Here is a 15,363-nt window from a genome sequence, read left to right as displayed (position 1 = left end):
ATTTCAGTAAGAGAAAAACTGGGCACACGGAAATATATAGGAACAAACTATGGTTCGACCAGGAATGCACTAAAATGGCGGAGAAGGGAAAACAGGCAAAACTGTGGTAGTTACAAAATCCGAATATTATAACTACACAAAATTTCATTGACATCGGGCGCGAAACTTCCAAAACTTTTAAAAGAAAAAAATCGCATTTTAAAAACTAAAATTAATGAATTTGAAGATATTAGTAAAAACGAAAACATTCAGGAGTTGTAAGGTCATAAACGAATTTAAGAATGGCTATTAATCTCGCGCCTATATATTAAAGAAAACCAACGGAAAAATATCATTGATACAGATAGCATCTTGAATTATCAGCGCAAGAGTCTGGTCTTGCGTTTTGTGCAAGAGTCTTGCATGCACAAAAGACCAAGACCAAGAATTCCGATACAAGACCAAGACCAAGACCAATAGGTGTAAGACGAAGACCAAGACTCTTGCACAAGAGTCTTGCAGAAGTACGGGTTCAGTGGTAGAGCATTCACCTGTAGTGCATGGGGTACCTGGTTCGGTCTCAGCTTGCGCCATGTGAGCTTTCATGGTTTGCAAACACCGTGCGCGTGAGTTTTATCGGGGTTTTCCTGTTTTCTCCTACTTTCTTCATTCCATCATTTCATTCAATTCTCATCATCATCGTCTCCCTTAGGGTCGGTGCAAAATCGTTGGACATTAAAATAGATACTTCATTTCATTTCAAAACATATTAGTGGTGTTCTTCTTCCGAAACTAAAGAGAAATGTAGTATTCAACATCGGTAATTCCACACACCATAAGTGCCGACTACATGGATATGGCCTTGGCTCCGAGGCTCAAGCATCTGTTAGAAATTTTTAATGTGTGCTCATAAAATTAATATTGAAATAAAAGTTTCATGACATTGACAAAAACTTAGTACATGTGACTGCAAGCTTGATTTCATTAGTGGATGCTTATACGTTGAATAATTGTTTATCAATATAACTTTTAGCTCCTTAGGTATACGACACGTCGAGGAATGAGCGATATAACATTATACAATAAATAATCCATATTCACAAGTGAAAGTGATTTTGTAGTTTTGGAAGTTGAGTCGTTTTCAGTTTTCACTCAAAATTATTCTAAAATATTAAGAGATGTGATTATAACCATTATTATTTTAATTTTTTCTTCCTTTTTTTCTGGCCAATATTGCTAAATATATCGTCATCATCATAGCTATTCTGACATTTATGGTAGGTCACTTGCTGCTACCGAGAAGCTTCGATGCAGTGGTGCTAAGCTAATCTCTTCGTCTTGAAGCAGCAATTTTCTGTTTTAATACCTTCCTTCAACTAAAGGAAGTCTCCTTCGTAACTTCTCTCTCTTTCCTTTCACTATACCCTCTAGCACTTCCCTCATAATAGAGTTCCTTCTCAACCAATGTCCCAACCAATTCCTCTTCCTCCTCCTAATTACATCTAAAATACTTTTTTCTCCCCTACTGCTGCCATTTTTCTAACACCTCATTTGTTTTCCGTTCAACCCAGCTCTGTCCTTTTTCTCCATGCTCACGTTTCGAAAGTCTCGAAATTTTTTCATCGCTTTTGTGTAATGTCCCTATGGAGGATATATAAGAATCAGTAAAACAAAATCTCAATATTTAGTTGGAAGTTTGTTCAATACAAAGATTAGCTAATCATGGTTGAAAAGAAAGAAAAATCTGACGCTTTAGAGTTTAAAAATAATTTCGCAATTCATGGTATTTCAGTAACCTGAGCCTTCTTGATTTTCTTTCATGCGTCTCAGGGGTAGCCTTCCCAGTTTGGGAACCAGTGAAGTATTAGATCTTTTAAAAAGTTTTAAAAAATATTACAAAACGTTGTGATTTATCTTACAAGTAGTGAAGCCTGGGCACCCACTTTTTAAAAACGGTAAAGGTCATCGCCTATGTTATACACTACATCATACTTTCACGAAAGTAAACAACGTTCGTATATTACATTTAGAAACATACATTCTATATCCGTTACTATTGGCGCATTGTATAATTTATGATCTCTTATATTCAGAGTAAGATTTATCTATGAAAAGCATAAGATTTCTTAAGTGCAAGCAAGACCAAGACGAAAACCAGGACTGTGTGAGCAAAACCAAGACCAAGACCAAGGGTACCAATGCAAGACCAAGACCAAGACCACCCGGGTCATGGTCTTGGCCTTGCATTTTTTACAATTTAAAAAAAAAATAATAATAATAATAATAAAATGAATTGAATTAATTTGTGTTTTCTTGTATGATGTTCCCTTTCCTTGAGATTACATGCTATGTTGAATGTATCACTGACTAGTGACACCGAACCTACCGGGCCCGTATGGGCTCGTCATCAACAGCCACTGATACACTCACCAAGCCAATCATCTACGGAAAATAGAACTCAAATTTGGCCCGAAATATAAAGCTTCCAAACTCTCTTCCATCTCGACTCACAGTCCGATATCCAGGCCTGCAGTTCATCATCCACATCCCATCCGGAAATAGGTTGTGAACCACGACTACAGACACAGGACACCGACCTCCGAGTGGAGCTGGCACTGAGCACAAAGAAGATCTTGATGTTGTCTGTGAAAGCCCTATCTGAATTTAAAAAAAAAAAATCTTGAAACAGAATTTTGTAAATAAAAAAAAAATCCAAACTGAGATTTTGATCGAAACTGATAAAATGAGAAATTTCTACAGATTCGGTTGTTTTCAACTCGGTCACACTAAGGAAAGTCTTTTCCCTGAATTTCACAGCTATTTCATTTCCCCAGCAAACTTATTCTGTACATACTGCTCTTTGTTTTATCATGCTTCGCATGCATACCGAAAACATCGACTACATATTTCTATCACTTCTTAAAATTACAAGTTAATTAGATTTCGTATTCGAAAAGAAAGATGCGTTCACGGCTAGTAAGTTTTATTCTTTAAAATATTCATGAATGTATTATTGGACAAAATATTCGATAATAAGAAAATATTTACATTGAACTGACATACCCATCTAAATAAAATTAATAAAATCGATTTCTATACTTTTCAGAGCCGAAACATTCTTTACTTTTGCTCATATTCTCGAAATATTCATATTCTTTAATATTCATTTAATATTCTTGCCTTCTAGAACATTGACATTGTATCGACACGCAAAAACAAACAAAAGGACACAATAGAAAATACAAAACACTACTGAAAATAATAACTTCACTGCCTACATGTTGTGGTTAGCTAATTTTGCTTCTGTTTACATATTCTTTGGTGCTTACACTCCTCTGTGCGTCGAGATTGTGGCCGGCGTAGAGGATTTACGCTCTTCGCGACCTCTCTTCAGCTCGGACCCACATGACAATCTAGCACAGGCAAAACATTCATGTACATATTGACATCACACTTAAACCTAAAGCCCTAATCTAACTATACTAACTTAACCTAAACAAGCATATATATATTTAAAAAAAAAAATCACACATATATTTCATAAAGCACCATACTTATTTTGCATTTATATTTTGTTTCGTATCCGCTACCACATTCCTACCGAAGACGCAGTGGTTATTTTTGCATCAGTGTCGCTCTGAATATATTGAATTTCTTAACAAAAAGAACGAAAGGATATTTACTAGTAATTAACAAAAATTGCAATTTCTAACTTGATGGGTATCAGAATTTTAAAATATTACGTAGGTTTAGCCTATTGATGAAAGTTTTCAGTTACCGGTACGCAAAATGCATGTACCCTTGCACTTGACAGTAGCCGTGAATCCGACACTTGTTTACATCTTCAACATTCATAATCATTCTATTTCAAAAACCAAAGAAAACATGCCAAAACAACTAAAAGTTGAATTTTGAGCAGAATTACCGAAATGAATACTTTCTAGATTTTGGGGAATCTAAAACATCTTTTCATCACTGGGGAAAATGTGTGTGTGGTACACACATTTTTTTTCTTGAGATTACAACAATCGCTCTGTGCTGAGATTCTAGCTTTCTTTTTCCCCCCATCGAATGAAAACACGATGTCACATTGCCTGAATCTACATGTGTGCGGCGTTGAGGGAAACTTTACGAACTTAATGCTTCATATTACGAATATTACACGTACACCAGAAAATATATTCACACATGTTTGTCAGAACAAGGAAATTTTGACGCCAAATACCTGGATTGAGTTTCACTTTCACTATTCCTTACTTACTTGAATCCCCTTCTTACACAGCGACTGAACGGATATATTAACAACAAAAAAAAATTCCTGACGACTTCTCCACCCGAGATTCCTGGGAACCTCGGAAAACGTGGTCTCAAAACAGTTTTAGGATACTAACTCCTACAGCACCTATCCAGAAAAAGCATCGAGCGTGGCTTGACTTCTTCTTCCTCGATGTCTGCACCACTACTCAACGTTCTCTCTCCTTCACCGTCTCCTCTGGCTTCTCTTAGGCTCTCTGGCTGATCGAGAACGCAAAATTTGCTAAGGAGCTCATTCCATAACACTAGACATCTACATGCTAGTATCCATTATGTTATACGAAATCACTTCCCAATTGGACTATTTCTGGATTAATAATCTGTTGAAACACCAAACACCGTACGTTTATCTCTGATGACAATTTTCAATATTCGCCAAAACGAAGAATTTAACACAATTTAACGTGATCACAAATTATTCCACTTTTCTGCAGACGCTAAACACTGCACGTCTGACTCTTGAAATGGCTGACGCCGTAAGACCAAGAGTTACAAGAAGATGATCCCTAATTGGAAGATAATCATGACGTAATGATCGGATGATAGGCTTCTGTGCGAAGATCAAAGAAAACCGAAATCTCAGCCGCAGCTGTGATTGTGGATTATCCAATCAGATAATTTTACTTCGAAACAAAGAGATGCACCAAGAAGAAATTATGGCTGACTTTATTAATTTGGAATTTTGAAGAAGATTTTACGAAATAAAATTTCTAGCTTTCTTGTGAAGATTCCCTATGCCGAAATATGAATAGAAATGAACTGAAAACCATTGAAAAAGCTGAAATATACACTTATTTGTCTAAAATAATAATATATTCATGAATAAATGCGTAAAATATATAAAATATAATTAATAATCATGTAATCTTCATATAACATCTATCGAAACGCTCTGTTGTACTAAAATTACGCAAAATTCTCGATCTACGGTTTTCTACTATAAAATAAAAGTTTCTCTTAACATTCTAAATAAATTTTAAAATTTTCCTACCAACATACAAGGTGCTCAAAAGCATCGGGCCATGTTACGTTATGCTGGGCATAAGGTAACATCCTCCGGGAGCTTCGGAGAAAAAAAAAATCTGAACTTATGAGTTCTTCTTAAGTTGGTTTTTTTTTTGTTACTACTTAATTACTAGAGACTATACAAGATAAAACATCCTTCTTTTTTTTCTCTCTCAATTCTAATTACAACTATACATTCTAATCAATCCTAACCTAACCTTAACCTATAAACTAAGTTTTTTTTTTTCATCCTTCTAATAATTCCTTTCTTTTCTCTTCTGAGCAGCGAAACAGTTTCAGATTGTCAAAACTCTGAACTCCTATGTTTTCTCCCTGCAGAGTCTGCAATCTCGCCGAATTTCGAGATAAAGATACCACTTTGTAAGGTCCGACGTATGTGTGCATAAATTTAGCAAACACCTTTTTGGGTATTGACGATATATGATGAGTTTTCACCATCACCAAAGAACCTTCTGTGACGATGTCTTGCTGTTTCCGCAGCTTTCTCTCCTTCTTCGGTTCTGCTGCCGGAACAGAAACTACAAATTTCTTGTCTTCATTTACTTGCACCGTCTCTTTGGGCCAAATGAAGTTTTCCTTGAAGCTCTTGGATGCCGAATACGTTAAGAAACGCTCCGCTGGAGTACATCCGAGAGCATCACACCAAGAGTGATTGCACAAATCTTGGGCCGCTTTTAGGAAATTACTCCATTTGGACTGGTTGTCACTGCAATATAGGCGGAGAATGCGATGAAGGTCACGATGTCTGCGTTCGATAATGCCATGGGAAGCTGGATGGTATGGCGTGGTAAGTATATGTTTTATCCGGTGTTTTTGACAAAACTCTTTCCAGACGCCCGATAAGAACTGCGGACCTTGGTCACTCACCAAATACTTCGGGTATGGTAGCTGATAATAATATCTCTTTTCAAGGACCGCCACAATCTCTCTTGTGTGTGCCGTCCGAAGAGGGAAGAAACACAAAACGACTGTAGACGTCCAGGATGGACAAGATATATTTATATCCCTGGCTCTTAGGAAGAGGCCCGACCAGGTCGAGGCATTGCTTCTCAAAGGAAGAAGACGCCTCAACATGACAGGGCTCCTTTCTAGTCACCCTGTAGGAGTATTTGGTTCGTGCACAAAGAAGGCACTCTTGAATATACTTTGTAAAAGTCTCACGCATACCTCTCCAATGGAACATGGCCTTAACGAACGACAAACATCGCTTCACTCCAAAATGGCCTTTGTTGTGAATTGCCGAAACAATATTTTTCACTGAGCTGGAAGGAATGACCAGCAACCAAACAGAATTTTGAGAATTTCTGACATAAACTAAATTATTCTCCACACGTACCCTAGTATTGTTTTGACAACCCTTCCAAATGGCATGTAGTTTTCTACAATACGGATCTTTCCGCTGTTCTCGCTTCAGTTCCGTGACATTCAAGAAGTCCGTGTCCTCCGCGGTCAAGAAATTTACAAAATGATCCTCTTCTGCCTGAGGAATCTCTGGAGGATAGCGACTCAACAGGTCTGCGATTTCATTGTCCGTGCCTTTGATGTGAATGAACTGAAGATCAAAGCGTTGCAGTTTAAGCAGAAGACGAGTTGTTCGAGCATCTAGGTTCTTTAAACTGAAAGCATATGTGACTGCAGCATTGTCACAGTGGACCGTAGTCCGACGACCTAATATGAAGTATGAAAATTTCTCGCAGAGGAAAAGAACTGCAGCTAATTCCAACTGGAACACCGACAACGAGGCCTCGTGCGGTTTTATTCGCCGACTCGCATATGCAATAACCTCCGGATCATCCTGTCCCGGGGGATATTGCGCCACATAGCCGGCCAACGACTCCGCAGATGCATCGCTGTACAAATGAAAATCAAGATTGAAGTCCGGTTGCGCAAGTGCGGGAGGACTACTTAAAAGTTCTCTCAACTGATCGAATTTTTCCAGTAACTCCGGAGAGTATTCAATCTTTCGGTCCTTCTTCAGAAGATCATAAAATGGAGCTGTCAACCCCGCAAAGTCAGGAAAATGTCGCTTTCGCCATCCCACGAGGCCAAGAAATCTTCGTAAAGCTTTCTTAGTCCGCGGCAGAGGAAAGTGACGGATGGCCTCGTTACTTTTGGGATTAATTTCGACTGAAGATCCTGAAATTATGTGGCCAAGAAAAGGAATTTGTGATTGAAGGAAATTACACTTTTGGAAATTGAGCGAAAGATTTGCCGAACGAAGAGTTTCAAAGACCTTTTCCAAATGCTGAAAATGTTCGTCAATAGATGATGAAAAACAAAGGACGTCATCAAGGTATACAATAAGAAAGTTTTTGAAAGGTTCTAAGCCGAAAAAAGTATGCATGATTGATTGGAAAACTGCTGGAGATGATTTCAAACCCATGGTTAGACGAGTCATTTGATACTGACGACCTTTGTAAATGAAACTGACGTATTTGTAAGAGTCTGGATGGATCGGGACACTGTGATATGACTGCGTACAGTCCAATGAGGTGAAAATGGTTGCACCACTGACTCGCGCGATTAGATCGGAGATCGGTTCGACTTGAATCTTTGGTGCAATCACACGCTCATTGATACCACGCAAATCAACTACAGGCCTTAACTCTCCAGACGCCTTACGCACAATATGAACAGGGCATCTGTAAGGTGAAGGACCTTCTATGATGATTCCGAGTTTCAACCATTTGTCCAGCACTTGCTCAAATTCTTTCTGGAGGTGAACAGGTACAGGATACAACTTTCCTACCACGGGAACGTCGTCTGAAAGCTGTATTCTATACGGCTCAACCTTCACGACTCTGGGATTCTCTGTAAAAAGACAACGAAACCTGATCAACAAAGAAAATAAACGATTCCTAGAATCCGAATCCAAATCAGTTCTCTGAGAAACAAAATTTTGAATGTCTTCTTTCGAAATAGCTGGTTGGTACAAAGAGTCTTCCTCTTCATCTGATGATACTTCCGCAACTGTGACTCGACAACAATGCTGCTTTTCCATGTTGATGGAGATGGTCTGACCAGAATCAGTCTCAAGAGAGACTTCTTTCGTTTTACAATTTAGAAGAACATGATACCGAATGAAAAAGGGGAAACCTAGAATACAATCTGTTTTCAATTTCTGAATCACATATACTGGAACCTCGAAAACGTAACCTTGAATCGTGAAATTTAAAATTTGAAAACCCTTGACCTGAAAAGATTCGTCTCCTGCGAAACCTCGTAATGAAATGTTGGATTTTGGACGAAGTTTAGCTGACGGATAAATCTCCTTGATCCTCCTCCAAACGTCTCCAGACAACAAATTCGTGTCCGCTCCAGAATCCAGAATGCAAACCAGAGTTAGACTTCCAACTGAACAACTTAACGTGGGCGAAGGATACGTTAGAAGGATACCTTTTCCCGCACTGGAGTCACACTCCTTCTCGTCGATCACGAAACGAATCGAGAACAGAGGCGTGCCCAATTTTGTTTCCCGATTTTCGGAATCTGCCAGAATATTGAATTTCGAATTTGGAAGGTTAGAATCAAAATCGAACGAGGTTGTTACCAAATTGGAATTTTGACTACTCGCGAACCGATCTTGTTCTTTCTGGGGAGTTGAGGAATCCACATCGCAGTCCACACTCTCCCCTAATGAGGGCTGCGATATGCATTTCCCAAACTATTCCCGTTCGTTTCCGGTGGCTGAGCCATCGTAGGTACGAATGTCGTATATTGCGGAGGCCATCCAGTGGACATCGCCATGTTCACTCCCGGGGAAGAAGTGGACGTGGGAGCCGCCACTCCCCCTCCAGGAAGTAAATTCGGCGCGTATCCCGGATAGGCTTGCGCTCCTGCTGAGTTCATCGCGTTTGGCGCGCATGTCTGAGATGTACCCCGCGGATACCCATAACTCATCGCTGCTGGATAGTAGCGTTGGTTGTACCCATACGGAGCATTCCGATTTCCATTACCATCTCTTACCCAATTCGGTCTTCCTTGATTGGGCCATGGTCTTCGAGACTGAAAATTCCTTCTTCGACCCCGGTTTCCGGAAAATCGGTCATCTCCTTTGCCATTGGAACTTCCTTCCTTCCTCTTGCTTTCGTCTTCCTCCGTCTGAGACGAAGTATCTTTGGTGGCTTGTTTCCCTGACTTTTCTGTCTTTTTGACAACTTTCGCCTGACGTACCTGAAAGCGTCTAAACTTCTTGTCCGTGACCGGTTCACTAGGCTCTGGATGTCCCTCTATCTCAGCTATTTTCACCATAAGGTGTTGAATGTTCTTTGGCTCAACAGCCCTCAGCAACTTGGCATCACCAGCTGGTAAGCAATCCAAGACTATCTCAATCAGTTCGGTTTCATCCGGGTGTTGTGCCACAGCATAATATTCTGCTACAATTTTCCACGCAAAGTCCGTTAATCGGCTGTACTTCGCTCGATCGTATTTCATTCCCTGAATGAACTTCTTTTGCAACCTTTCCATTCTCGCAGAAAAATAGTGCTCTCGGAACAGACGCACAAAATCCGCATAACTATTAATGTCTTGACATACAGTCTGAAACCATGTCTTGGCCCCAGCTGTTAAGCAACAAGGTACCAAGGTTAGACGTTCGTGTTCTGATGCCGAAATTACCTTAAAAGTTTGTTCCAAATTTTCTAGAAATGTTCTAGCCAAACCGTATTCACCAGAAAATGTGGGTAAGTGATTTAATTCAGAAAGTCTTAAATTTAGAGTTCGCTTGCCAAAGCCTTCCTCGCTTCTACTGGGGTTCACGGGAGAATTGTGGCCAACGACGGGGCTCTTTGCACCCAAGTGATTTTGACCGAAAATGGAATAGTGTTGGTAATTTTGTCCAGAAATTAAGTTGTCTGGCATTGATACCACCGCGTGACCACATATTCCCTCCTGAACTCCAGCGCACGAAGGAGTCATGTCTGCTACATTACTAGAGGACACCACATGGTTCAACCGACAACTAGGATTGGAAAATCCTGACACCTGAGGTGAAACTAGCAATGGATTCGCCCTCCTGGACAACGCCTGACAACCTATTGTCTCAACACAGGACGTATGTGACTTGTTTAAGTTCAACGTACGGGAAGATAATTCAAAGGGAAGGACATTTGTGCCGTGAATGTTGGTCGGCTGACAGACAGAGACAGTCACCGTGGGAATAGTACGAGTCTCCCCAACTGAAGAGACCGGTACATCCACTTGGATGTCTGACTCGGTCCCGTCAGACTCGATTTCATCACCGACAACAAAGTCTCGCGCTCGTTTACGACTACACCGTTTATCTTTTCTTTGGTTTTGTTTTCCCTCTAACGTCTGAATCCTGGCTTCAAGTGCCTGACACGACCTTTGGGTACTTAGTTCGAGATGTGAGAACTCCTTAGTCAAGTCATCACATCGTCGATTCTGCGCTTCAACCGATAACCGGAGACCTTCCTCAACGGCATCTACCCGCGCGTCTATTTTATTCTGATAGTTCCCAACAGAGGTATATAAATCGCGAACTTCCGACCTAACAGCCTCTACGTCTTCGTTCACATGGGCTACTTTTTCATTAATCGTTTGTAACAACTCAAACTTAACATTGTCGAATTTCTCATTCATATCCTGAAATTTACGGTCGACTTGATTGCTCATCGCCTGAAAGTTACTATTAACATCCTGAAATTTACTGCTAATATCCTGAAATTTATTGTCCACCTTTTCGAATTTTTCATTTAGGGTTACAGTTAAAGTTTGACTGAAGCGTTCCATCATGGCCGCAAAGTCCGTTAATTGCACATTTGGACCGGAAGCTACGTTTCCTCGACTTCCTTCCTCCTTATCAGAATCATTCGGGCTACCCCGCGTTACACGTTCGCCTTCATCACTCTCAGTTTCCGGAGATTTCGGCAGTGGCAACACTGTCACCTGCTTCGCCAGGCAAGGCTTACATAACCACGGCTCACTGCTTTTGTCTAACTCCTGCACTTGTTCCTCTGACAAACCATAACACTGGGCATGTACCCATCTAAAACAACTGTCACAATAAACACTAAACCCTGCAATTTCATCAGAACAGCATATGTATTCACTCGGATGACGAGATTCGTTGCTTGATCTGCTACCCACAGACATTTCCACTTTCATGAAGGTTGTTTCCCACAACATCACGCACATACAGATTCAGAAGTGACCATGTTTCATTCAATGTAGCGATTGTCGTAATGATCCCCATTACAAATACTCTGCTGTGATCGTTTGTTTTCCTTAGCGCTCGCGTAGGATTGAAACAACAGAAATCCTGGATAAGGGTCGCCATTTTTACAATTTAAAAAAAAAATAATAATAATAATAATAAAATGAATTGAATTAATTTGTGTTTTCTTGTATGATGTTCCCTTTCCTTGAGATTACATGCTATGTTGAATGTATCACTGACTAGTGACACCGAACCTACCGGGCCCGTATGGGCTCGTCATCAACAGCCACTGATACACTCACCAAGCCAATCATCTACGGAAAATAGAACTCAAATTTGGCCCGAAATATAAAGCTTCCAAACTCTCTTCCATCTCGACTCACAGTCCGATATCCAGGCCTGCAGTTCATCATCCACATCCCATCCGGAAATAGGTTGTGAACCACGACTACAGACACAGGACACCGACCTCCGAGTGGAGCTGGCACTGAGCACAAAGAAGATCTTGATGTTGTCTGTGAAAGCCCTATCTGAATTTAAAAAAAAAAAATCTTGAAACAGAATTTTGTAAATAAAAAAAAAATCCAAACTGAGATTTTGATCGAAACTGATAAAATGAGAAATTTCTACAGATTCGGTTGTTTTCAACTCGGTCACACTAAGGAAAGTCTTTTCCCTGAATTTCACAGCTATTTCATTTCCCCAGCAAACTTATTCTGTACATACTGCTCTTTGTTTTATCATGCTTCGCATGCATACCGAAAACATCGACTACATATTTCTATCACTTCTTAAAATTACAAGTTAATTAGATTTCGTATTCGAAAAGAAAGATGCGTTCACGGCTAGTAAGTTTTATTCTTTAAAATATTCATGAATGTATTATTGGACAAAATATTCGATAATAAGAAAATATTTACATTGAACTGACATACCCATCTAAATAAAATTAATAAAATCGATTTCTATACTTTTCAGAGCCGAAACATTCTTTACTTTTGCTCATATTCTCGAAATATTCATATTCTTTAATATTCATTTAATATTCTTGCCTTCTAGAACATTGACATTGTATCGACACGCAAAAACAAACAAAAGGACACAATAGAAAATACAAAACACTACTGAAAATAATAACTTCACTGCCTACATGTTGTGGTTAGCTAATTTTGCTTCTGTTTACATATTCTTTGGTGCTTACACTCCTCTGTGCGTCGAGATTGTGGCCGGCGTAGAGGATTTACGCTCTTCGCGACCTCTCTTCAGCTCGGACCCACATGACAATCTAGCACAGGCAAAACATTCATGTACATATTGACATCACACTTAAACCTAAAGCCCTAATCTAACTATACTAACTTAACCTAAACAAGCATATATATATTTAAAAAAAAAAAATCACACATATATTTCATAAAGCACCATACTTATTTTGCATTTATATTTTGTTTCGTATCCGCTACCACATTCCTACCGAAGACGCAGTGGTTATTTTTGCATCAGTGTCGCTCTGAATATATTGAATTTCTTAACAAAAAGAAGGAAAGGATATTTACTAGTAATTAACAAAAATTGCAATTTCTAACTTGATGGGTATCAGAATTTTAAAATATTACGTAGGTTTAGCCTATTGATGAAAGTTTTCAGTTACCGGTACGCAAAATGCATGTACCCTTGCACTTGACAGTAGCCGTGAATCCGACACTTGTTTACATCTTCAACATTCATAATCATTCTATTTCAAAAACCAAAGAAAACATGCCAAAACAACTAAAAGTTGAATTTTGAGCAGAATTACCGAAATGAATACTTTCTAGATTTTGGGGAATCTAAAACATCTTTTCATCACTGGGGAAAATGTGTGTGTGGTACACACATTTTTTTCTTGAGATTACAACAATCGCTCTGTGCTGAGATTCTAGCTTTCTTTTTCCCCCCATCGAATGAAAACACGATGTCACATTGCCTGAATCTACATGTGTGCGGCGTTGAGGGAAACTTTACGAACTTAATGCTTCATATTACGAATATTACACGTACACCAGAAAATATATTCACACATGTTTGTCAGAACAAGGAAATTTTGACGCCAAATACCTGGATTGAGTTTCACTTTCACTATTCCTTACTTACTTGAATCCCCTTCTTACACAGCGACTGAACGGATATATTAACAACAAAAAAAAATTCCTGACGACTTCTCCACCCGAGATTCCTGGGAACCTCGGAAAACGTGGTCTCAAAACAGTTTTAGGATACTAACTCCTACAGCACCTATCCAGAAAAAGCATCGAGCGTGGCTTGACTTCTTCTTCCTCGATGTCTGCACCACTACTCAACGTTCTCTCTCCTTCACCGTCTCCTCTGGCTTCTCTTAGGCTCTCTGGCTGATCGAGAACGCAAAATTTGCTAAGGAGCTCATTCCATAACACTAGACATCTACATGCTAGTATCCATTATGTTATACGAAATCACTTCCCAATTGGACTATTTCTGGATTAATAATCTGTTGAAACACCAAACACCGTACGTTTATCTCTGATGACAATTTTCAATATTCGCCAAAACGAAGAATTTAACACAATTTAACGTGATCACAAATTATTCCACTTTTCTGCAGACGCTAAACACTGCACGTCTGACTCTTGAAATGGCTGACGCCGTAAGACCAAGAGTTACAAGAAGATGATCCCTAATTGGAAGATAATCATGACGTAATGATCGGATGATAGGCTTCTGTGCGAAGATCAAAGAAAACCGAAATCTCAGCCGCAGCTGTGATTGTGGATTATCCAATCAGATAATTTTACTTCGAAACAAAGAGATGCACCAAGAAGAAATTATGGCTGACTTTATTAATTTGGAATTTTGAAGAAGATTTTACGAAATAAAATTTCTAGCTTTCTTGTGAAGATTCCCTATGCCGAAATATGAATAGAAATGAACTGAAAACCATTGAAAAAGCTGAAATATACACTTATTTGTCTAAAATAATAATATATTCATGAATAAATGCGTAAAATATATAAAATATAATTAATAATCATGTAATCTTCATATAACATCTATCGAAACGCTCTGTTGTACTAAAATTACGCAAAATTCTCGATCTACGGTTTTCTACTATAAAATAAAAGTTTCTCTTAACATTCTAAATAAATTTTAAAATTTTCCTACCAACATACAAGGTGCTCAAAAGCATCGGGCCATGTTACGTTATGCTGGGCATAAGGTAACACATTTGCTCGTCACTACTTGAATAGATGGAAAGATACTGTATCTTCGACGATTTACTTATCACACAGCCAAAAAGGAATGTTGTTGGAGAAAGGGAAATGCACACTGCAGAACCGTATATTCCAGAGACTAACTAAGCATAAGTAGAGATCGCTGTAAAGAAATTAAAGAAACACAAATCTCCAACTGTAGACGAAATTCCGGCTGAGTTAATTTTAAGTGGAGGGGAAAATTGTGGAACAAGATACACAAACTAATTTTCCTTATCTGGAACAAGAATAAATTGCCACAAAAAAGGAAAGAATCAATCATTTTACCAATTCACAAGAAATGCAACAAAAATAATTGTAATAATTTTCGAGGCATTTCTCTTCTGTCAACACCCAAAATAATCTTTTGAAACCTTCTATTAGCAAGATTTCCCCTTCAAACCTTCTATTAGCAAGATTTCCCCTTCAAACCTTCTATTAGCAAGATTTCCCCTTCAAACATTCTATTAGCAAAATTTCCCCTTCAAACATTCTATTAGCAAGATTTCCCCTTCAAACATTCTATTAGCAAGATTTCCCCTTCAAACATTCTATTAGCAAGATTTCCCCTTCAAACATTCTATTAGCAAGATTTCCCCT

General features: G+C 38.9%; 1 protein-coding gene across 2 annotated transcripts in view; it reads left to right on the top strand.

Annotated features, from left to right (window-relative positions):
* Positions 1–15,363, top strand: part of LOC145664959 (sodium-independent sulfate anion transporter-like) — a 398,697-nt gene that overhangs the window by 237,809 nt on the left and 145,525 nt on the right. The window lies entirely within an intron of this gene.

Source organism: Thermobia domestica, chromosome 11 (assembly GCF_964235325.1).
Source record: "Thermobia domestica chromosome 11, izTheDome1.hap1.1, whole genome shotgun sequence".
Taxonomy (NCBI): Eukaryota; Metazoa; Arthropoda; class Insecta; order Zygentoma; family Lepismatidae; genus Thermobia; species Thermobia domestica.
Note: the sequence above shows the minus strand (reverse complement) of the source record. Positions and strands in the feature narration are given on the sequence as shown.